The sequence below is a fragment of the Colobus angolensis genome, unplaced genomic scaffold, assembly GCF_000951035.1.
Source record: "Colobus angolensis palliatus isolate OR3802 unplaced genomic scaffold, Cang.pa_1.0 Scaffold82, whole genome shotgun sequence".
Taxonomy (NCBI): Eukaryota; Metazoa; Chordata; class Mammalia; order Primates; family Cercopithecidae; genus Colobus; species Colobus angolensis.
The window spans coordinates 2,906,658-2,929,395 of NW_012122043.1; the positions used below are offsets into that span (position 1 = coordinate 2,906,658).

A 22,738-nucleotide genomic window follows, 5' to 3' on the forward strand; every position below is an offset into this window, starting at 1 on the left:
GGGCGTTCTCAGACTCAGCAAGTCTGAAAGCAGGCTCCTGATCTTCCCCTGCAAACTTGCTTCTCCCGTGTCCTCCCCTACTCAGGGCGACCACCAGGCTCAGGATCCTGAGAGTCCCCTTGAGTCCTCTTTCTCTCCAGCCCCACACGTGGCCTGGCAGCCAGCACTGGCAGCTGCCCATTAAAGTGTGTGCAGAGGGAAGGGTCCCAGTCAAGTTTGAAAATGTTCTAAAAACTTGATAAATCTAACAGTTTGTTGGATTGTACATTTGAGAAGGGTGGAGTGTAAAATATACCTCCTTAAAGCTATCAACATGGGTGCTGAGCCTGGCCACTGCTCACAGCTCCAGCATTGCCACACATGGCAAGCCACAGGTGTCACCCACGTGGCTGTTGCAGGTGCCTCCTCACCTGGCCCCGATTCTGTCCTTGCCCATCTAGTCTGATCTCGTCCAAGGAGCCAGAGTGTGGTTGACAGAATAATGGAATCCCCGTAATGTCCCTCAGCTAATCCTCAGCCGCTGTGACTGGGTAACCTTATGCAGCCAAAGGAGCTCTCAGATGGGGTTGTTACGAACCTGGAGATGAGAGGTTATCCTGGATGATCAGGGGTGGGCCCTTTGTCTTCATAAGGATTCTTTAAAGAAGAAATCAAGAGGATTGGAGTCAGAGGAGGCATGCAGACAGAGCAGAGACAGGGCCACGCAGGTGCTGGCATTGAGGAGAGAAGGGACCAGGAGCCAGGGGACATGGCAGCCTCCAGGAGCTGGAGAAGGCCAGGAGCAGATTCTGCCCTGGAGCCTGCAGAAGAAGCGCAGCCCTGCCTTCTTTCTGACTTTAGCTCCGTAAACCCCGTGTCAGACTCTGGCCTCCGGAACTGTAAGATAATAGACATATGTTGTTTCAAGCCACTGAGTTTATACTAGTGTGTCACATGCATCAAACACAAGAAGCTAACACCCAGAGTGAGCCTGTCAACTTTACGTCAGCCAGACCCAGGTTGTCGCTCCCATCCACGTGACCTAGGCGGGTTTCTCTGCCTCCATGCCTCAGTTTTCCACATCTGTGAAATACGGACTAGCAGGTGGTTAGGCACATGCTTTGCATAGCGTTCTGCTTTCTTGTGGGTCCCCTCATCCAGCTGTGCACTCATGGAGGGCAGGCCCTGCCCCATGCACTGCAAGCGCTCCAGGGAGCTGAAGATGAAGGCTCACTGTGTCCCTGTCAGGCAGTGTGTGTTCCATGCTTTTATTTCAGTGTGTGCTGAATGTGGGCTGTCCTTTGCTTCTCCCCTTGTTTTTTCTCCTGGGAACCCTGATGCTGGGTTTTCCAGCGTAAGCACATCAGGAGTGTTGTTGCTGGAGTTGGGTAATGGCTCAGGCCACTCTGTGAACTGGAAAAACACATAGCTGCAGCTACAGGCTTTTGGGGATAGACAATAGATGGATCTCCGGAACCCGAGTGAATTCCAGATGCAGTAGCAACAGTAGCAGGCTTGTCTGTGAATGTGTAGGGTCCAGAAGTTTCTTCTGGAGAGCTCGATCTCCAGTGAGTGGCTGAACTGGAGTAGCAGTCTTCAGCGAGCAGGGAATGAGGGGCGCCGGCACCGCTGAGTTGTGCTGTTGGGTTTAAGGAAACCCGAGGGCCGTTGCTGAGTGCGTTCTCGTTCAGCATCCGCCACGGCTGACTCTTCAGCATTCCCGCTGGCTACCCAGCATCTGCTCTTGTGGCTGTGGTCCCGCCCGCGCTTCCCTGGCCCCTACTTTGCTATTATGAGACTGGCGAGCTGTGCTAAGCCCTCCTCCTCCTAACTCTTGTTCTCCCTCCAGTGTCGTCACTGTCTCATAATCTGGGGACAGCTCCTGGTACTGGAGGGACCAGAGAGAGCAACCCAGACGCCACACCTCCTCCACCTTTATGTGTTCCTGGGCGATTGCAGGGAGGAGCAGACAGTAAAGAAGTGAACAAGTCAACAGGCTGGAACCCAAGTGGGTACAGAGGCTAGAGGGGGCCTTTGTTTCAGTCTGCTTTTCTGTTTTTCAAATTAGAGTCTTTCCCAAATGTTTGGTGATCCTGGCTGGCCATCGTCTAAGAGTGAGTCTCTAACAAGCTGGGCAGGACATACTGACTGCTTATCTTCCTGGCCAGGTGGCAGGCAGGGACCCGATCACTTCCTGGTGGTCTTGGCTGTCACTGCCTGTTGTCCTGTTCTCTTAGCCCAGAGAGGACCCTCTCAGCTCCTTCCTGGAGTCCAGGCCTGGCTCCCACAGCCTCGCCCCTTGGCATGTCAGCTCTCACTGCCCCTGTTTACTGCCCATGCTGGCACTCCTGCCCTCAGCCTGATGGCACCAAGCCTGGGAATTCTGGGGGAATGGGATTGGTCCCTCCATGGGCTGCTGAAGGGATGAGGGGTCACATGCTCTTTGCAGATCAGCCTTCCCCAGGCTGTTCTGGCCTTCACACCAGCCTGGCTTCAAGCAGTCTGGTCAGCCAGCCCCCGACTGGCTTCCAGAATTCTATGGCTGCTGTCTGCTTGTCGGATCTGTGTTTTTGGAGAGATTTATATCTTTTTTCCTTTTTTTTTTTTTTTGACTGCTTTTAGAATGGGGTTGAGGGAGTAGGGTCAGTGCCCTAGCCTGTGTTCTTTACAGGAAGCAGTTCTTTAAATGTCAAGAGGGGAAAGCCCCCGCCCGCCCAGCTCAGCCAGGAGGCCGTGGGCAGAAAGACCCTTTCAACCAAGTCTCACAATTAAGGTTAGAGATGATTTTGGCTCCTAAGAATACTCTAGAAATCTAAAGCATCCCTGTTCACATCACTTTTATCCGTTTCTGTGTAAAAATACTTATCACTGGGTTTGCAGATTAAAATTTTAGTGAGACGAAGCATCATTTTCCCAACCTTCCCATCAGTCATGTTAAAGCAAAGTCTTTAAGAGCGTTTTTCATACTTAAGGGATATTTTCTAAAAAATGACCTTGTGCTTTTGATGACATGGCTAAGGAGAATGGAACCCTTTGCACCTTCACACTGAAGTCTCAGTTCCGTGGCTGCAGAGCCTGAGACTGCTCTCGGGGAGGCCCTCGGTGGCGCGGCGTGCCACTGCCTCTGTTTTGTTTGTTTTTGGTTTTTTCGGGGCTTACTTTTGAAAGCAAAGGCATGATCAGTGATAGCAGTCCTTGAAGACATTTTAAGATGCTGGATTCTGGGGAATATGTTACATGGCTGAAGAATGTCTGACAGCTCAGTGAAAGCAAAGTGGAAAAGTCACTGCCTGGGATTGAAAGCTGTGCCTGCAGCTTCAGCTTTTGAATCATTGGGTTTAGAAACCACAGCCCTTGCTTCAGACAAAGTCCCAAGAATTGGAGTCTGGTGTTGGCTGGCAACCATATCATTCACATTAAGCCAAGTGAGGTGAGAAACGGATGGAATGGAAATTTCAAATGCAGATTCCTTTGATGTTTCTTTTATCTCAAGGTAAAACTCAGTGCTGTGGATTTCTTCATCCTCATATGACTAAACCGAGTCAAGTTGTGTGTGGGGACCTGGACCAACCTGAGGACCATCACCATTAGCAACCAGGACTTTCAGCCCCCAGGAGAAGCATGGGGCAGGGCTCTCAGGAAGGGCAAAGCCTAATTCTTTCCAGCATTCTGGAAGCTGACTTTTATACTGCTTAGTGATTTTGTATTGTGAGGGCAACAATTCTGTTTATACTATTTAAAAAACAGGATGAAAGAAATGATATGTTTCTTCTCTCAGACATTTTTGTTTAAATTTTGAATAGGTCCATTTAAAATGGAATGTAAGTGAATCTTTTTGTGAGAAAGTGATTTTAGATGCATAAAAGCTAGGTGATTTTACCACGCAGTCATGATCCTGATTTGCAGGTATTGTAACATTTAAGATTGCTTCATCCAGCTTTCAGATACTGTCCAATAAAGCAGAACAGGCCAACGTCCACCTTCTTTTAGGATGGCGTGTGTGAAGGACCCTCAGTGTTTGTGGAATGTGTTTTCTGTGATCAGGTTCATGCCACACATCCTCTTTAAGAGCAGGCCGGCGAAGGAACAGTGCCTTTCCGTGCTCGTCCCTGGAAGGTGCCGCAGGAGCTGGTTGGTTTTCACTGGAGAGGGTTCTGGTCTCATTCGCGTTCCAAGCGCACACCCCAAGTGGGTCATTGTATAAATGTTCTTACCCCACCTGTTGAGTGTTCTCTGTCACCAGGAATTCTGGGTGGTAGGATTTTGTGCTTCACTCTGTCCCCTAAACTGGTGTTTCCTCCTTTGTTATGATAATATAAAGGGGACCTTGTATCACCAACGAATCACTTTTGGTGGAAGAGGGGCAGGACATTTCCCTGTGCTGGTTTAAGCAGGGCCAGGCTCCTCCAAGGGAGCCCCAAGCCCTTGTGCTCACAGGCCGGGTAATAAATGCACATGTTTGTAGTAAAGCCATTCACCACTCCCCAAAATGTAACATTGAGAATAGGGTTTATCACCAAGTTACTTTCTTTAAAAAACTAGTTTTGCCGTGTGAGTATGCTTCCTCAATCAGCATACAGTTTGGATTTGCTTTTCCAAGCTTTTAAAAATCGAAATCATACTGACATGGTTTTCTGCAGCTTACTTTTTTTTTTTTTTTTTTAATAACTCAACGTTGTTTCTAAGATTCATTTATGTCATTCCACATGGCTGGAATTTGTTCACTTTCACTGCCGAATACAATTCCACACTCTCAATATTCCACCGTTTATCTGTTGCTCTGTTGATACTTGGGCCGTTTGTAGTTAACGCTGCTATAATGAATATCCTTGTACCATTCTCGTTGTGTAGACGTGCAGGAATTTTTCAAGGGTGGCTGTACCAAGGAGAGGGCCCTGTTGCTGGGTCATGAAAGCGAGATTCGGCTGTCTATGAGAAAGCCCACTGTTCTAGAAGGCTCCTCTCATTCATGCTGCCGCTGCTCCCACGCCCCCGCTCCCTGCCTCTCCACCCGCAGTTGGGTTGGTGGGTGTAAAGTGGGGTCTCCGGGGGTGTGATTTGCCTTTCCGGGCTCACTAACATGGTCCAGCATTTGATCCTTTGTTTCCTGTGCTGCCAGGGTCTTCTGTGAAAAGCCCATTCATACCTTCTGCTGTTCTTTGGAATCCTCTCCTTCTGGCGGCTTTATAGGAGTTACTTACATGTTACGGATACGGGTCCTTTGTCAGTTGATGTGTTAAAGCAGCTCCTCTGAGATTCAGTCTTTCACTTTTTAAGGCTGTCTAATGAGCAGAAAATTTTAATCTAAATGTAGTCAGAGGTAACAACGTCATATTTGGTCATAAGATGCACTTTTCACATCTTGAGTTTTCTATTCCAAGGATGGTTTCCAATAGTGTCTGCTAAAAGTTTCAAGATTCTGCTTATCACATTTGAGTCTTAATCCACGTGGAATCCACTGTGGCCTGTGATGTGAATAGGGACGAATCTCATCTTTTTTTTCCCCGTAGAATAGTAGGATAAGCGTTTGTCCCAGCTGCATTTGCGGAACACCCTGTTTTTCCACAGTAATCTGCGAAGGACCTGCATCTACCCTTTTTGGGACCACCTCAGCTGCTTCTCAGTTCTTCTTCCATGTAGTTTTATAATCAGCTTTTAAGATCATGAACTACCTTGCATTGGACCTGTAGCTCAGTTTGGAGAGAATCAGTATCTTCAGAATAGTAAGTCTTCCTGTCTTTGAATACGAGCTGTCTTGCCATTTATTTAGACCATTTAAAAATGTCTTTCAGGGCCAGGCACAGCGGCTCACACCTCTAATCCTAGCACTTTGGGAGGCTGAGGCGAGTGAGTTGCTTGAGCTCAGGAGTTCAAGACCAGCCTGAGTAATGTGGCAAAACCCCATCTTTAAAAATAATAGGGGCCGGGTGCGGTGGCTCATGCCTGTAATCCCAGCACTTTGGGAAGCCAAGGCGGGCAGATCACGAGGTCAGGAGATCGAGACCACGGTGAAACCCCGTCTCTACTAAAAATACAAAAACTTAGCCGGGTGTGGTGGTGGGCTCCTGTAGTCCCAGCTACTCAGGAGGCTGAGGCAGGAGAATGGCGTGGCGTGGACCCAGGAGGCAGAGTTTGCAGTGAGCCGAGATTGTGACACTGCACTCCAGCCTGGGCGACAGAGCGAGACTCTGTCTCAAAATAAATAAATAAATAAACAAACAAACAAACGCAAACTAGCCATGCATGGTGGTGTGCCTCTGTAGTCCCAGCTACTTGAGGGGCTCAAGTGGGAGGATGGTGCAGGAGGTGGAGACTGCGATGAGCCATGATCGAGCCACTGCACTCCAGCCTGGGTGACAGAGTGAGAACCTGTCTCAAACAAAGAAAAAAAGTCTTTCAATGTATTTTATAACTTTTATCCATAAAGGTCTTTCTCGTTTTTTGTTAGATTTACTTCTAGGTGCCTTGCATTTTTTTTTCTTGTTTAATATTAGGTTTTCTGCTTGTTGCAGTATATTGAAGTGGAATTGGGTTTTTGTGTTGATCTCATCTAACACGGTATTACATTTCCTCATTAGGTCTGTTAACTTTCCTGTCATTCTCTTTGCCGGTGGTGGGGGTGGGAGGAGCTCTGTATCAGCAGTCTTGGAGTCTGGATCAGGAGTTGCGTTCCCTTCCTTTGTGCCTGTATCATTACATCAGCTTTTTCAAGATTCACCATTAAATGCAGTGTTTGCTGGGGCCTTTTAATGGATACTCTTTTTTGGTTAAAGAAGGGCTCTTTTATTTCTAGTTTGCTAACAGCTTTTATAATGAATAGTTGGATTTTATCATATACTTATTTTCATTGTGAAGATGATCATAATTAACAGTAAGTTGGATTTATAGGTGGTTTGTACATAGGTTGCTTTTCTTATGTTTTCTTGCTTTGCTTTTGTTAAAATACCAGGTGTATTGGTCTGCTGTCTTTTGTATAGACTATTAGATTAAGCTTGCTTATAGTTTACTTGAGATTTTTGTGACTTTATATATAAAATATATATAACAATTATGTATTTATATATTATATATAAATTTTATATAAAATTTTTGTAAATTATATATATTTTTATATATTTAATATAACAATATATAATCTATAATTATATATACAATATGTAATAATTATATATGCCTCACAGGCTGGTCTCAAACTCCTGGGCTCAAATGATCCACCTGCTTCAGCCTCCCAAAGTGTGGGATTGCAGGCATGAGCCACTGGGTGTGACCAGCAGCCATATTAGTTATCCAACAAATTCATTCTTTCTTCTCCTTAAAATTCTTTCGGATGGATCCCGCCCCAATCTGACTGCTGCTTTGGAGGTGATGCGCTTTATTCCTGGCAGTTAAGGTGAAACGTTACTGTATGAGCTTAAAATGTCTAAAGTTCCCACTTTATGTCCCTGACGTCTACAGCACGTGGGTTACAGACGCTTTAACATGGAGCGCCCCTTCCCCACTCACCTCTTGCTGTTCGCCACTATTTAAATTGTCCTTTGCTTCAACCCCACAAGTTAGGTGATCTTCTTCCTCTTCCTTTCTGTCTTCTCCCTCCCTCCTCGTCCTCCCCTCTTCCTCCCCCTCCTCTTCTTTCTTCCGTCTTCTTCCTGTGGTGTTCAGTGAAGTCTGTTTGGATTTCTTTCCGTAGCCCCAGTTCCTTGCTCACCTTTTCTTCCTCCCCTTTTTTCTGCCCACTTCCATGTTGTGGATCCTCCCCTGAAGGCTTCCTGGTGAGTTTTTGAGCTTTCTTAGTTTTTAGTCTGGTATATGTTTATATCCTGTGCCTTCTTGCGGAATAGCTTCCCTGTGAACACGACACTAGCTTGACAGTGGCTTTCTCTCAGTTATCAGAGGCTCACTGGTCCTGGCTTCTGTGACTGCATTTCCTTGGTTGGATAATGTTGCCCAGATTGCAGGCTCTTCTGAACTCTGGCTCGCCAGTCTGCCATTTCACTTTGAAGTTGTCTTGATTCCATTTTGCTTTTTCATGCATGGTTGTGCTTTCTGCGTCTGTAGATGCATGTCTCCCACCAGTTCTGGAAAATTCTCAGCCGTCTATCTTCAAATATTGCCTTTCCAGAGTTCTGACAGTACGTAGAGGTTTGCAGCTCAGAGCACCCACTCTGGAACCTGAGTCTCTGGCCTAAATTGCAGGACTTGCCACCTGCCAGCAATGTGGGGTAGGGAGACCAGGCAGGCAGGATGAGTGCCTGTAGGAATTCAGTGCTGAGGGGCAGAGGTGGCTGGGGAACAGGGGAAGGTCGGGGAAGGCCCTAGCAGTCAGCTTTGATGACAGGTGAGGTAGGGAGGAGCACGGGCACCATCCCTGTGACATCGAGTTCGCTCTTTGACCCAGGTAGCAGGGGTTAGCTCTGTTCGGGGCAGTGGTGACCCTAAGAGGCTTTGGTGTCTGAAAATGGAAGGTGGCTTCAGAGGCCCGTGTGTGGTCTCAGCACCTGCCCTGACAGGAGCTCTAGAGGACAGACTTGGGGTGCCCTTTGTCCTGGAGGGTTGGATGCAGGGTTGAAAGCTAACCCATTCCCACGGTCTGGCTGTTGAAGGGTGAGAAACGGCAGACTCTCCATGCCAGGCCCGGGATGCCTGGTCCATCCCTAAGCCCTTCCTGAGCACACATCAGTGGGGCAGCCCTCCATGGGCCCTCTCTTTCCTGAAAGCAGGGGTTCTTGGGTCCGCGTGAGGGTTGGCAGTGCAGATGGCAGACTGTAAGGGCCAGTTTCATTGGACGTGATCTGAATCAGAGCCCTCTGCTCATTTCCCTGGAGCCCATCGCAGCCTGCCTGCCAGGTACCTGCTGTTCCTGACATTCTGCCTGGGAAATCGTGTCTGTGTTCCAGAACCCTCTGCAGTATAGACACCTTCCCCATGGAGCCTGGTGTATTCAGGCTGCCTTTTCTAATAAAGCCCAGGCCACGTCACTGCTGCCTGACCTGTGGGGGCCATGGGCTAGGCACAGGGGCCGCTGCATTGCGGTCAGCATTGTGGTCAGCTGTCTATCTGTAGTCACTACACCTGCCCAGCATGGGGACACGGGACACAGGCTACCAACAGGGTGCCCCACGCAGAGAGGAGCTCGCAGTTTGACAGAAGCCACCGGGATGGATGCTTAGAAATGAAGACTCCTGCTTGACACAGGAATATGAAGTTTACCTAAATCTGCTTCGTTTTTCGAATTCTCTTCCCTTCATTCTCCTACACTATGAAGAGCTTTTTATTTCCTTTGGAAGAGAGAGAGCTCGATGGGTGCATCGGACCCGAACTCCTAACCAGGAGCTGTGGGAAGGGCCCTGAGGAAATGAAAGCCAGTGTTTCTTTCTCTCTCTCTGCACTGGAGAACAAATCAGCTCCCATTTCCTTAGTGCTTTATGAAGCTGGAGTGTTTCTGAGTCCTATTCGAATCCCTTGAAGCTGATAATTCCATTTTAGTGTCATGTCTGTGTTAGTACCTCACAGTCCCTCATCTCTACTGCTTTGCATACAGGTTTTGCAGAATGAGGAAGCCCCAGCCAGGGCTGGGGGTGAGGGATGGGGGCTGCAGTGAAGTCTTTCCCTACTGGACTACGGGGCAGGGATGGGCAACTCTCTGTGGTCGCCTTGGCAGTCACCACACCTTCCTTTTACAGAAGACAGTCAGTCCGCAGACGTTCAGCTCATGCGTGTTTGTAGAACCCAAGTCTGCTTCAGTGAAAGCGGTTCACTTAGAGACCACAGGACTCGCGCTGGTTAGTGATCATGGAGGGAGGGAAAGGCAGGTCCTTTGGTTTCTTTCTTATATCCTGAAAGTGTAATTTTTGTGTTTTCCAATGAGCCTTCTTGGCTTCTAGTTAGAGTAAAAAATGGAATTTTCTAAATCTGAGCATGGTCAAATGTGTTTTTATCCTTGACTCGTGTGTGAAACTGACATTGATTTTGCTAGAATAATTCTATTATTAAAAGGGGACAGGGAGGATTCTTCCCAGGTGCACCTGTGTCCACCTTGTCTGTGCCGGGAGGGCACCCACTTGCTGGGGGTTTGGAATCTCCAGGGCTGGGCATCCACACTGGACTTGCTGAGCTCTTCCCTTTGGTGTTCCCGCTCTCGCTGGAACAGTGGACAGGTCAGGCCCTTGGCCTTCATGTGGTAACTTCTGCCTGCCACCCTGTGGCACAGGAGCCCTGCAGGGCTGTGTGCCTGTAGGGCTGAGGCTCCACTCAGAGCTGCCAGCATCCAGGAGTCTGGGCTTGCTGCCTGGGCTGTGCTGCGCCCCATAACCTACATCCGGGTACAGCGATCAGTCTGCTCCAGCTCAGGCGGCGTGGATGGGCCCTTCCTTTCTTGTCAATGCTCTTTGCCTTCCTGGTGCTCAACTAATAGGACATGCCAAAACCTGCAGCCCTGCACCCTCCTGGACACACTCGTGGGCATCCTGATCACTGGGTTTATCATCCTGGGTGATGGAAAGCTTTTTCTGGGCCTGCTGTTTTGTCCCAGAAGTGTGTGGAGCTCATGAGGCCAGGGGGTACAGCTCCACCGAGGAAGCCTTGCCCTGTCTTCTCTCCTGGACAGTGATTCTCCACGTTGCATGGCCCTGTCACCGCCACTCCCACGCTGACGGTGCGCCCTGCTCCCGTGGTGAAGGCCAAGCCGCACCCATTCCAGCCCTTCTCCCAGAGCTCCTGTTGCCCTGCAACAAGCAGGCATCCTGCCGTCACCCCGACAGATGGAGACCAGGGTACCTTCCCTAGAGTCACCCTGCTGAGTCTCAACTCACACCCCACCCAAGTCTACGCCCCGTCCACTGCCCCGCTCTGCCTGTCTCCAGGTGTTACCTGTATCTTCTCCTCGTGTCTGAAGTCCACCCTGGAAATTTGGAGCGACCAGGTCTTTCTATCTGAGTGTCCTGTGAGACAACCTAAAAGGAGATTCTGGGTGGAGATTACTCTGATGAGGCTTTCCTTGCAAATACTGTCCTACTGTCTGGTGTTGGAGACTGCAGAGCTTCCCGACGTAGTAGTCCCCGTCTTACGCTAGTGTCCCCTCAGGCTGGTTCCAAGGTTGGTGGATGAGGTAAGGGCATGGGGACAGTCAGCCCTCCAGCAACACCCTGCTCGCCTTCTCCATCAGAATGTTCTCGGGTCCAGCAGACCTGGAGAAGCCCTGGGATGCTGCAGATGCCTGCAGTGGGGTGGAGGCTGGGGGAAGATCCTGCCAACTGCAGGGACCACCCTTCTCGGTGGCACAGATTTGGGCTGAGTTCATACCTTATTATGCATGCATTTACTTAGACTTTTTCTGCCAGTAAGAAAGCAGTTTGAAAACGTAGATTGGGAAGGTGCTTTGAGTTTGGTGGAAGTGAAAGCCGATTTATGTAAAAACAAAAAAGAGACAGTGGAGTAAAATGCACACCTGGTATTAATTGTAGCTTTTATTTTTAGCAGTGAAAATACTGTTTCAGGAATGTGCTGCTTCCGTCTCTGTGCTCAGCAGGCTGGGCTTGGCCGGGCTTCCCCTCTCGTCACCTGTTTTCCTGGTGCTGTTGGGAAGGGAGGTGGGGCCTGGCCGTGCCCCTGGGGCTGTTGTCTCAGCCTTGTGCAGCTTTGCGGGAGCAGATCCTAGGTTGCTGCCACAGCCGCAGGAGCTTTTTAGGAAGAAGTGACTTTATTCACGGAGAGCTTTGGGCTGTAGGCTCTCAGTGAGTAGTAATTACGGGGAGGCCTGGCCTTTGATCAGGAATGAAACCAAAGCCCAGGCCACACAGAAAGGGCGAGGGGTGGGGCAGGCGCCCTGGTGCTGGCTTTGGAAGACCGTCGACTCCAGAGCAGAAGTTCTCAGGCCTCGGGGTGCCTGGGTCTCTACAGCAGGATAGGACCCAGGTCCTCTCATGGCTCCTGGGTGTCGCTGACCACACCCAGCCTGAGAAACCCCCCGGGTGACCTGTGAGCTCACACAACACTCCTTCAGCCCCTGACGTTTCCTGCGAGACCAGCCTCCTCTCACTGCTCAGCCTCAAGTTAGGATGCCAGGGTTCTGGTTTGCTGTTCATTGATGTGTGGCCCTGAGCAAGTCACTTAAACTGTATATCAGCTTCCCACACCTGTCAAGCGGGGTGTCCCTTAAATGAATTAATACATCAGCACTGAAGGCCGTGGGCCAGAGTTCACCCCAGGCCCTGGTAGAGAAGACGACAAGGAAGCAGGGGAAGTTTCCTGCGTGGGCCCTCTCCCGCCTCCTGCTCAAGCGAGCAGTGTCCTCCGCTGCAGCTCCCAGAGAGCCGGAAGAGCTTCACCTCCCTCCTTCTCTAGAAGACTAAAGCGTGGCACCATGCAGGCCTGGCCATGTGCTGCAACTGCCTTCATTCTAGAACTCTGCATCGGGAACGCAGCTCCGAGCGCAGGGTAGAACACAATCTGCCCGTGACGCATCTCTCTCCTGCCCAGCTCCGCACTGAGAAAGGCTCCTCTGTGCACATCCGGAAATACCACTCTATCTTCTGTTTGTATTTACTTCTTTACATTTTGATTTCAATGGAAAGCAATACAAAACACCCTCTTCTTGCACCATAATATTTTTTATTGTTATTTTTCAAGCATAATTTAATTTATAGTGAATTGTTAACATAAGCTTTTATCTTTGGCATTGCATAGATACACCTAAATGAGATAAACAGAAGTGGCATATAAAAACTCACCCACATATGAAGCTCCAAGGTAGGGCCACTTAAGTTATCTGTGTTATCTACAGAGTGTTTTAAATCTTTACCTGAAAGAAAATTTCCGCCTTCTCTATCTCGTCTCTACTTTGCGTGCGTGCCCCTCCCCACCATGGTAAATAGAACAATAGTAACTCAGTTAAGAACACTGTGGGGGAAAATGGCGTCGCCTGTAAGTCAGTGTTTGGAATGGGCCTCGATTATGACGGTTCGGGCCTCTGAATATCAGTTTCAGCGTGAGGTGCTCTCCATAGCTCCAAGGAGGGATGGCAGGTCAAACACACATGTCCATCCCTCAGGAAATTCAGTAAAGATCGATAGTTTGTAAGTCCCAATCCAATAACAGCGCTTACCCCAATCTCCGGACTGTGGTCTCTAAGACTGTTTCCCACAAAAGGGACCTACACAGGGGTCAAGAAATGTACAGGAAGAGGACTGGGCAAGGTGGCTCAAGCCTGTAATCCCAACACTTTGGGAGGCCAAGGTGGGCGGATCACGAGGTCAGGAGATCGAGACCATCCTGGCCAACACGGTGAAACCTCGTCTTTACTAAAAAAAAAATACAAAAAAAATTAGCCAGGCATGGTGGCGGGCACCTGTAGTCCCAGCTACTCAGGAGGCTGAGGCAGGAGAATGGTGTGAACCCTTGAGGCGGAGCTTGCAGTGAGCCGAGACCGCGCCACTGCACTCCAGCCTGGGGGACAGAGCAAGACTCTGCCTCAAAAAAAAACAAAAACAAAAAGAAGAAATGTACAGAAAGAGCCCAAAGCATCTCAAAGCAGAGCCAGGTGCTGCTCTCGGAGAGCACTCACGGAGTCTGGAGGACCGCCCGGGGCAACCACGGGGCTCCTGCTCATCACGGACAGGACTGTGAGCATTCGCAAACAGTGACTGGAAAAACACAGCTTCCTCACTGCTCGCGTTTGGAGAACGCCGCAAGACCCACTCACGATTTTCGGACATGGGCAAATTGAGGAAGAGAATCAAGCATGACCCTGCCTTTCTCATAAGCCCTGTTTATGAGAGTAACAAGATAGTTGATTTTGGATTCCTTCCCGTTATAGAAATGGTCCTGCTAACACATGGAGAGGGGCTGATGGGACTCAAAGAGCTTTGTTTTTAACCCTGATGAGAGAATCCAGGCAGTGATCATTTCGAGCCTTCACAACACAAAAAAGCCACCCAGAGACCAGGGACTCGCCTTAGGTCTTGCTGGGAAATCTCAGCTGCCTCTGACCAGGCCTCCCAGTGAGTGCCCAGTTTTCAGAAGAGCGGGGGACAGAGCCTTGCTCATCCACACCAGGGTGTAATCAGCAAAGTGCAGATGGCCCAGTGTCTTCAGCTAATAAATTATCGGGGGGAAGGGGAGGCGGCGGGAAGCAGGAGGTTGGGGGAAGGAGTCTTAAAAGATACATTAGCTAATTACAATGTATTTGGATCTTGATTTGAACAAAATATTAAAAAATGTTTATGAAACTATGGGAACACTTTCTAGCTACTTCATAATATTATCGAATTGTCAGTTTATTTGGGTGTGTTGATGGCATTTGATTCGGAAGTCTTCCTGGATAAGATGCTGTGATGACTGGAGCCTGCTTCCCTGTAATCTAGAAGGTGGGTAAGTGGTGGGTGAGCAGAAGACCTGAGATCGACTTGATTACGCTATTCTTCATGCTTTTGTGTATTTTCGGAATTTCTCATGAAAGATAAAAATATATATTCCAGAGAAGGGTCATAAGCTCACAAAGATGGGGAGAACAGCAGGGAGGTGATATGAATGAGAGTCCAGCAACTGACAGCAGGTGACAGAGTCACAGTGATTCAGCAGACCCATAAAACAGATCTCAGCCAACCACGAGGAGCACTGAGAACTCACCAGATGGAAGCTGCTTTGCCACAAAGGGGTGCTCTCCAGCCACTGTGATCCTGAGGGTCCCTGCGTGGGGACATGAGCAAGCTGAGGATGTGGGTACTGTGGCAAGAACGGGGGGGCTAGTCACTGTGTCTGCAGGGGCACTAGTCATTGGCACAAAGGGGTGTTCTCCAGCGACTGTGATCCTGAGGGCCTCTGCAGGGGGACATGAGCAAGCTGAGGATGTGAGTACTGTAGCAAGAACAGGGGGGCTAGTCACTGTGTCCACAGCAGACACTGAGTAGGGGGTCCCTCCCTTGGTACACTGAAAGCCCAGCCCTCACCCTCCAGTCCCAGGATGGAAAGGCACCTCTGGTGGGCAGTAGGCCAGCCCTAGGGGAAGATTCTCTAGGCACTAAGCCAGGGGGTTCCTGATGATGCCACCTTCAGTCACCCTCCGTGAAGCCTGGCATTGAGAACCACACTGTGCCCACAGCTGACAGGTGGTTTTTATGCCTCCACTCACACTCAGCAACACATAACCAGGGGCGACCAGGCACCTGAGGGGAGGCTTTTGCAGGGACAGTGGAGAGCAAACAGAGACTCCGCAGGGAAAAGAAAACTTGTCACCAGGCTTGGTGGCTCAGACCTTCCCAGCACTTTGGGAGGCCACAGCCGGAGGATCATCTGAGGTCAGGAGTTTGAGACCAGCCAGGCCAACAGGGAGGGAAGAGAGGGAGGGAGAGAAATTAGCTGGGCATGGTGGCGCACACCTGTAATCCCAGCTACTCAGCAGGCGAGGCATGAGAATCATTTGAACCTGGGGGGTGGAGGTTGTATTGAGCCAAGATCACACCACTGCACTCCAGCCTGGGTGACACACACACACACACACACACACTCACAGACACACACACACACAAGAAAACTTTTAGTAAGGTATCACTACTATCTTCAGAGACTAGATAAGATATTTTACCCAGGAAATACGAACAGGATGACATAAAAAAAAGAATATCCAGGGTCCATTGTCCTCTGAAAATGGCTGTTTCATTTGTCAGAAACACAATAGCAAAGATCATGAAACCTCAATTAAAAGGTTAGAATATACATTTAAGGAAATAACATATGAAGAAGCGTGTAAGACAAAGACAAGGAAAACAGGGAGCATGCACAAGGCCGCGTGTTGTTCCGGGAGATCTCCAGCTCGGGATAGAAGTTCCAGAAGGAGCGCATGGGAAAAGGGAACCCTCAGTGAAGTCCTTCAGGGAGGCCCCCCGACGGGAGGACGGGAGCTGCCGTCTGCAAAGGACCAGCCAGGCACCCGGAAGCGGGTGCAAAAGGTCTCACCAAACCACCCGGCTCCAAAATTTTGGAACGCTGGGGACCTGGAGAAGACCTTCTAGATACCTGGAGAGAGACATCGAGTCACACACAAGATCCAGCATCGTGTGGCACCCATGTTCCTGACAGTACTGAGACAGGAAGACAACAGAGCTGTGCATTCAGAATCCTGAAGGTCTTCAAGCTGGAATTCTATACCCAGCCAAAGTCAGGACGGGGAGAATCGATACGTTTTCAGACGTGCAGAACTTACTCTTATGCCTCCCTTTTTAAGACACAGCTGGAGCCTGAGTTCTGCAGAATGAGAACATAAACCAAGGAAGAAGATGACTGGGACGAAGGAAATGGGAGACTTAAGGTAGGGCAGAGACAGAGGGAATCCCCTGGAGGAGTCGGGCCCATCCAGACCAGCAGCAGTGCGCACAGGCGGTGTCTGGACCAGCCTCACCAGACTGCTGCCTCGCTGCCTAAATCTGAGGACGCAACACCCAGCCCCTAGTCTATGCCAGACCTCTCTTGACCACGTGGCCCCACTGTCTCCTCCTTGCCCCGCTGCCTCGATTCCCCAAGGTCACTCATTTCTCCAGGGGGGGTCTTCTGCCCAGCTCACACCTGAGGGCTAGAGGTGGCCACTGTGGAGGGCCGCTCACCCCCCAGACCACACCTTCTGGCACCTGGTTCTGGTCCACATGCCTGCCCTCCCAGATGTTAGGCGGGGTGCACTTGGTTTCCTGGGGGTCACCCATGGCTTCTCCCCAGAAGGTGCTCTTGCCCCCGTCCCAGAAGCTGACGGCAGACTCGGGCTCGAGACTGTCCTGTCCCGGGAACCATCATCAACCCCTCCTTCCACTGCACTGGTGCTGCTGCCTTCAGTCTTCAGAAAGATGTCATCATCGTAGCAAAGCAAGAGGACCCTTAACAAAGTCAGGATGTTGCTCACGGTGGGGGGTGCGTGTGGTTTGAAGGGACGCAGAGGGTGACGTTTGGGCCTCATCGAAGTGGAGGATGTACCGGTGTTGGTTTCGTTACTGTTCTTTTACTAAACATACTTGTTCTTCGGCATGGACGGCACACTGCACAATAAACAAAGGGTGAAGGACACTGTAGCTAAGTCATGCATTTCTAATGCGCTGTCTCCCTCCTCCTCTGTCCCATCCTCTCTCTTCCCCCCACCCCCACACACAGGCAAAATGTCAGTGTAAGAGGAAATCGTGGTTACATAGTTGAAATATCTATTATTTTTCCCTTGATTTGAATGAGTCATTCTTTACTTGAAGAGACCCTAAACGTCGACTGTGTTTCCTAAAGAATAGTGCCTCTTTTTCTTCCCCATCTGTATGATGGCATGAGATCGCGTCCTGAGAAGAGGACCTAAGCATGTCATGGAAAACTAGTGTGCTTCTTTATGAACATTTATTTTAAAAGAGAGAGAGACTAACAGATTTTTCTGTTTGTGATTGAGAATTCATTCACAGCACACTGACCATCTCCCATTGTACTCTGAATGCGGCCTTTGTGCTTTCACTGACGTCAGGGGTCTGATTGTCTTAATATGTTTCTCAAGGCACAACCTATAAAAGCCATTTTCTGTTCTACCATAGAATATTCATGAGAATACAGACTTTTTTGTTTTGATGCTGCATTCTTTAAGTAGAGAAGGTTTTATTGTTTTCTTCAGGGTGCTTTGGGTCAAAAGCACCAGCAGCTTCTGTTGGGAACTCGTGGCATTTTGAATGGTTTTTGATACAGAAATAGCACAAGTCACGTCTAACAGCCGCCGGCGCACGAATGCGTGAATGGGATTGTGTTTCTCATCTCCGCAGCTGGTGTTGGGGCCAGGCCTGGGACGACTTGGGCCCCATCCCCACCCACCCGGCTCCCAGGGTCCTCATCAGGAAAGAGAAGCCCTCAGGAGCCCTGGGGTAGGTCTCCTTGCCCTGTGAACGTTGAATTTGTGTTTCTGAATCCAACATAAACACAGGAGTCTTCAGAGGTGAGCGATGGCCGTGGCTGGAGGTGCCGTATGGGATGCAGGCAACGTGCTGCTGTTGATTTTCGCTGCTCTGCTCTTAGCTTACTTTAGCAGAGAGCGGAGTTTCATGTGGCAGTCTGGTAAACCAAGGCAGTGTGAACGTCCCTTCCCCACACGGAGTGCAAATGCAGGAAGTGCGGTGGTGAGAACAGCGACGGCATTCTGCTCAGTGGTGCGCCCGACCCCCCAGCCTCGGCACCCACGGAAGCCCCCTCTGGCTGTACCGTGCCAGCGAGTCCAGGCTCCTTCTCAGCAGAAGGTGGCTGTTCTGCAGGGCCCCTCGCCTCCCTGCTTCTCAGCGGACCCGCACTCTTCGGTGTCCATATGGAGACACGCATCGAGCTGGAGACACAGATCTGCGAGGAGTGACTCGCCTCTCACCAGCACTGCCAGGGGCGGATCAGCGCCAGCAGCTTCTAGCATGCGCTCAACTGCTGGAGAAGCCGGAGTGGCTGGAAGGAGCCCTGCTGCCTGCCCTCCTCCTCCTCAGTTGCTGGCCTTGGCAGCTCTAGGGTGACCCAGCAGGGGCCTGGAGGAGTAAGAAGCAGCTTCCCAGCTGAAGGCTGCATCATCCTCTCTGTGCTCTCACAGAATGGAGGGTTTTAGCAGAAAAAGGAATTTGTAAGCGACATTCAGAAGATTTGGGCAGCAGTTTCATCCCCCATAGGGTCCTGTCTTTTGGGAGTGGGGAGTACTGGGCTAGGCTGCGCACTGGCTGTTTCACAGGTGGCAGAATTTAAGAGCAGACCTGGGCTGAGCTGTGACCTGTCAGGTGATGTACGCACACGAGGTTCAGCTGTGTGCCTGTGAGGAGGGCAGGAGCGTCACCCAAGCCTCAGAAGAGAATTCCCCGGCAGCGGCGTGGCGTTCAGCATGTTCCATGTCTGGCTGTTTTATTGTCTCTCAGTCCAGTTGACAGATTCCTTTTAAGATGAAATTTGAATCAATTTGCAGAACTTGTACAAATCTCCAAGAAAACAGCTTCAAGAACAGATTAAAGAATGAATGCCTTAGGAATTAAAGCATGAATAGGTCTTGAGTAGACTAGATGCAAAGATGAGTTGTACAAAAAACAACACACACACAAAAAACGAGCAGCCCCCTCCATCCCACCAGTACAGTGTAGGTTTTCCAGATGAGGTGACATCCAGGGAGCGCTTCTCACCTTCAGAGGGCGCTGCCTGTCGTCCTCGGCATCCATGTGAGCACATCTCCACGCTCAGTAGTGAATGCTGGCCAGCATCCCTGTGAAGAACCTTGTGATCGTTTTCCATTTCTGAAAACTCCTAGGTGGTGGGGGCCCTTGGCCCACATCAGCATTGACCCACAGGGTTCGGATCTGGCTAGGTGCCTGCATTGTCATGGGAATTTCAGTACGTTGAATTTTGCCTCTGACCCTGATGAAATAGCTTCAGTGTCATTTGCATCAAGATCATGTTAGTGTCATCTCTGTTAGATGCTTGGGAGCAAACATGAACTTGGGTTTCCTTTTGAGATGTCCTATGATTCCAGATTCAGGAGAATCTGAGAAAAGTTTAAAGAAAGAAAATTCCACTCGGCCAGCAAACCGTGGGTGTGCAGAGCCTGCCCTGCCTTCCCCACTTTGTCCTGAGAAGCTGGGTCTTCCCCGGCACCAGAGTTGCTGCTGCTTCCTCTCGTGCCCTCGGCTGCTCTCCTGGCCCCAAGCCTGAGTGACACTAAGATTGAAGATGGCGGGCTGGCCTCTGGGCTCCCCCGTCCCCATGACCCTCTACCTGCACCTGGACCTCTGGGTCCTTGCTCAGGCAGTCCCTGCCCTCAGTGAGATGCAGCCCACTGTGGGTCCTTCCCTAGGCCTGCCGTCAGCTCTTCTGTTCCTCGGAGCCCCAGCAGCTGCCCTGGGCCCGTACGCACAGCACCTGGCACAGAGCAGGAGCCATTAATGTTCTTTCGGGAACTGAATGAGGAGTAGATACACAGGCATGTCGTGTTTTTGAAGTTAATAAAAACAATCCCTTAAAAGTTGTTTTATGTTCGGTTTTTAAAGAGATTAACACTAGACATTTGCAATGCTGCCCCCTCCCTCATCTGTGAGAAATTAGAAATGGAGGGGAGGTACACTAAAGCCAGCAGCGGGTCAGGCTTATGCCCAGCGCCTGTGGTGGGACCCTGTTTCTACGTGGGACCTTGGGTCACAGCGGCACATCTTATAAGCAGGGGTCCCACCCAGGGCCCCCACACAGGGCCATCTGAGGCGAGGTATGGCAATAACCCAGCTTCTAGGATGCAACGCTGTGCAGTTATATTCCCTGTGCTTATTTGTTCAAGCTAAAACGTCTCTGTTTAACCAAACAAAAAGAAGATGAGAGAGACCAGTTTCACCTGCAAATATAGACACCAGCATTCTAAATAACATGGTCGTTGTTCGTGTTATTTTGTTTTTCTAACTTTATCCCTTCCTAGAGATAAATGCAACTTTGTTCTTGTAAATTATACAAGTGTATGCATTCACTGATGAATTCACTGTGGATGTTGACTATGGAACTTAGAAGAACAAAGTTATGTTTATCCCTGGAAAGCACAGGCCAGCTTACCTGAGGCGCTCTGGGAAGTCACTCTGCAGGGCACTGGTCCCAGGAGAACCACGTGCCAATCACAGCCATGAATGCGGAAGAGGGAACCGGAACCTGACAGTCATTCACGAGACTGTGTTTTCAGGAAAGTGTTTAGCACCGCCGTGCTTGTGAGAGTCAGACCTGTAGCCCCCAGTGCCCGCAGCAGGGAGCCCGCCAGCTGAGTCTTCTTCAAGAAGCCAGGCCCCGTTCTCTTTTCTCTGAGTTTGCGAGTTTGCTGACTTAGCTCTCCTCCCTGCCTTTCATAGATTTTATTCCTTAAAAGAAAGTCTGAAGCAAATGTAGGTGAACACTGGTGTTTCATAAAACTGGCATTGCTTGCACAGTTTTTCCTTTTGACTGTGTTTTGTCATAAAAATGATCAGAAAAGGGAAGAAAGGAAATGAATAGGGTCCAGTCCTCACCCATGTGTGGGGTTGGGGGGTGGACCCCTGCTCCCTGCTCCTGCACATAGAACAGTCCTCGTCCATGTGTGGGGTGGGGGGGTGGACCCCCGCTCCCTGCTGCACATAGAACAGTCTTCGTCCATGTGTGGGGTGGGCGGGTGGACCCCTGCTCCCTGTTGCACATAGAACAGTCCTCGTCCACGTGTGGGGTGGGGAGGGGTGGACCCCTGCTCCCTGCTCCTGCACATAGAAAAGTCCTCACCCACGTGTGGGGTGGAGGGGGTGGACCCCCGCTCCCTGCTGCACATAGAGCACACAGTTTATGTGTGTAGATTCTGCTCACATAATAGCAAATGAAAACCTTTTACTGTGTCAAAGTTGACACCCAATTAAAAACTAAATACATGCATTTTAAAAGTTGAGGGTTGCACTTCACTGATTTGGGAAAAGAAACAGAAGAGAAACAGTCAGAGAGGAGGATTTCATTTAAAAAACGACAACAACGAGGCAGCCTGTGCTGTGCTATGGAATGTGATCAGATGGAAGCTTCTATCACCTTCTGGGTTGCTTTATGTCTTTTCACTGTCCACAAAAGTGGCCTGAGCTGGTCTTCGTGGCCTGAGACCTGGGCACTCCTCAGATTCAAGCCGATCCAGCCAGGGCATCCAGCAGGGCCAGGTTAGGAGCAGGATTGACTGCGGTGGGGCAGGGGAGGGATGAGGAGACGGTGAAGTCAGCCAGGTAACCTGAGAGCGCCCCTCACCCTGGGCACCAGGAGCTCAGGTGACTGCAGCTTCCGTGGCTAAGCGGCAGCCCAGGGGATCAGAACCCCAAGCTCCGGCCAGTGCCCAGGCCTCCCCCAAAGCATTTCCCACCCTTTTCTCAGGAGAAGGCTGAGTCCTGGGACCAAGACCTCCAGTGGTTTGGAGACAAAGACAGTGTGGGACCTGCTGCCTGGGCAGTGACTGGGGAAATGCTTTGCACTGAGGGGCAGCTGCCACCTGTGGGCTGTTTCACCCAAATCGGTGGCTTTGAGACTGTGGAGTGCAGGTTTTCCTAGGAACCGAGTTACAGACAAGCCCTGGTCTTAGGCCAGTCCAGAGACAGGCTGAGTGTCAGGGTGAATGTGGGTGGGCTGCTGTCAGGGAGGCACCCGGACAAGGTCACGCCCAAAGGTGCTGACCCTGAGGGGTGAGGAGCTATTTTCTCAGCAGACCTCTTGTTGGCTCAGACAGCCCTCTGAGCTTGAGACCTTCCTAGAGGGCAAGGCCCCAGCTTTCCACTTGGCCCAGGTCATATGAATATTGGTTATGGGGAGCTTTCTGAGGGGTGGGCCTATGGGAGGGGAGCAGGCAGGCTGGGCTCTCACTTAACTCCCAGTGAGGTTTTCGGCAGAGCCGCGTGTCTGCGAAGTGACACTGGGATGTCCCTGGGCTGTGCCAGGAGCAGTGCTGGCTCAGAGTGAGTGCCCGCACGCATTGCATGCTTTCAGAATAGGGACCTGCCGTAAAAGGGGTACGCACGTAGGGCTGTTTGTGATCATTGTAATTTAAACCTACCCTTCTTCCTGCGTTACTTTTCTCACGTTCGTTTGGTATTGATTTGTAAGTGATGAAACTGATTCAGCTTCTGTTTCTCATCAAAATTACTTGTAGCCTTTTCTCAATAGCACATTAGTACAGGGCAGAAAATCCATTTCTTTGCGAGGTACAGAAACGCATGCCCAGAGGAACGCACTTGTGCCAAGAGCCAGGAGCACGTCTCGTTGGCTGTGTCTGGTAAACATG

At 50.2% G+C, this 22,738-nt stretch overlaps 1 protein-coding gene across 1 annotated transcript in view; it reads left to right on the forward strand.

Annotated features, from left to right (window-relative positions):
• HDAC4 (histone deacetylase 4) overlaps positions 1–22,738 on the forward strand; it is a 344,484-nt gene that overhangs the window by 179,826 nt on the left and 141,920 nt on the right. The window lies entirely within an intron of this gene.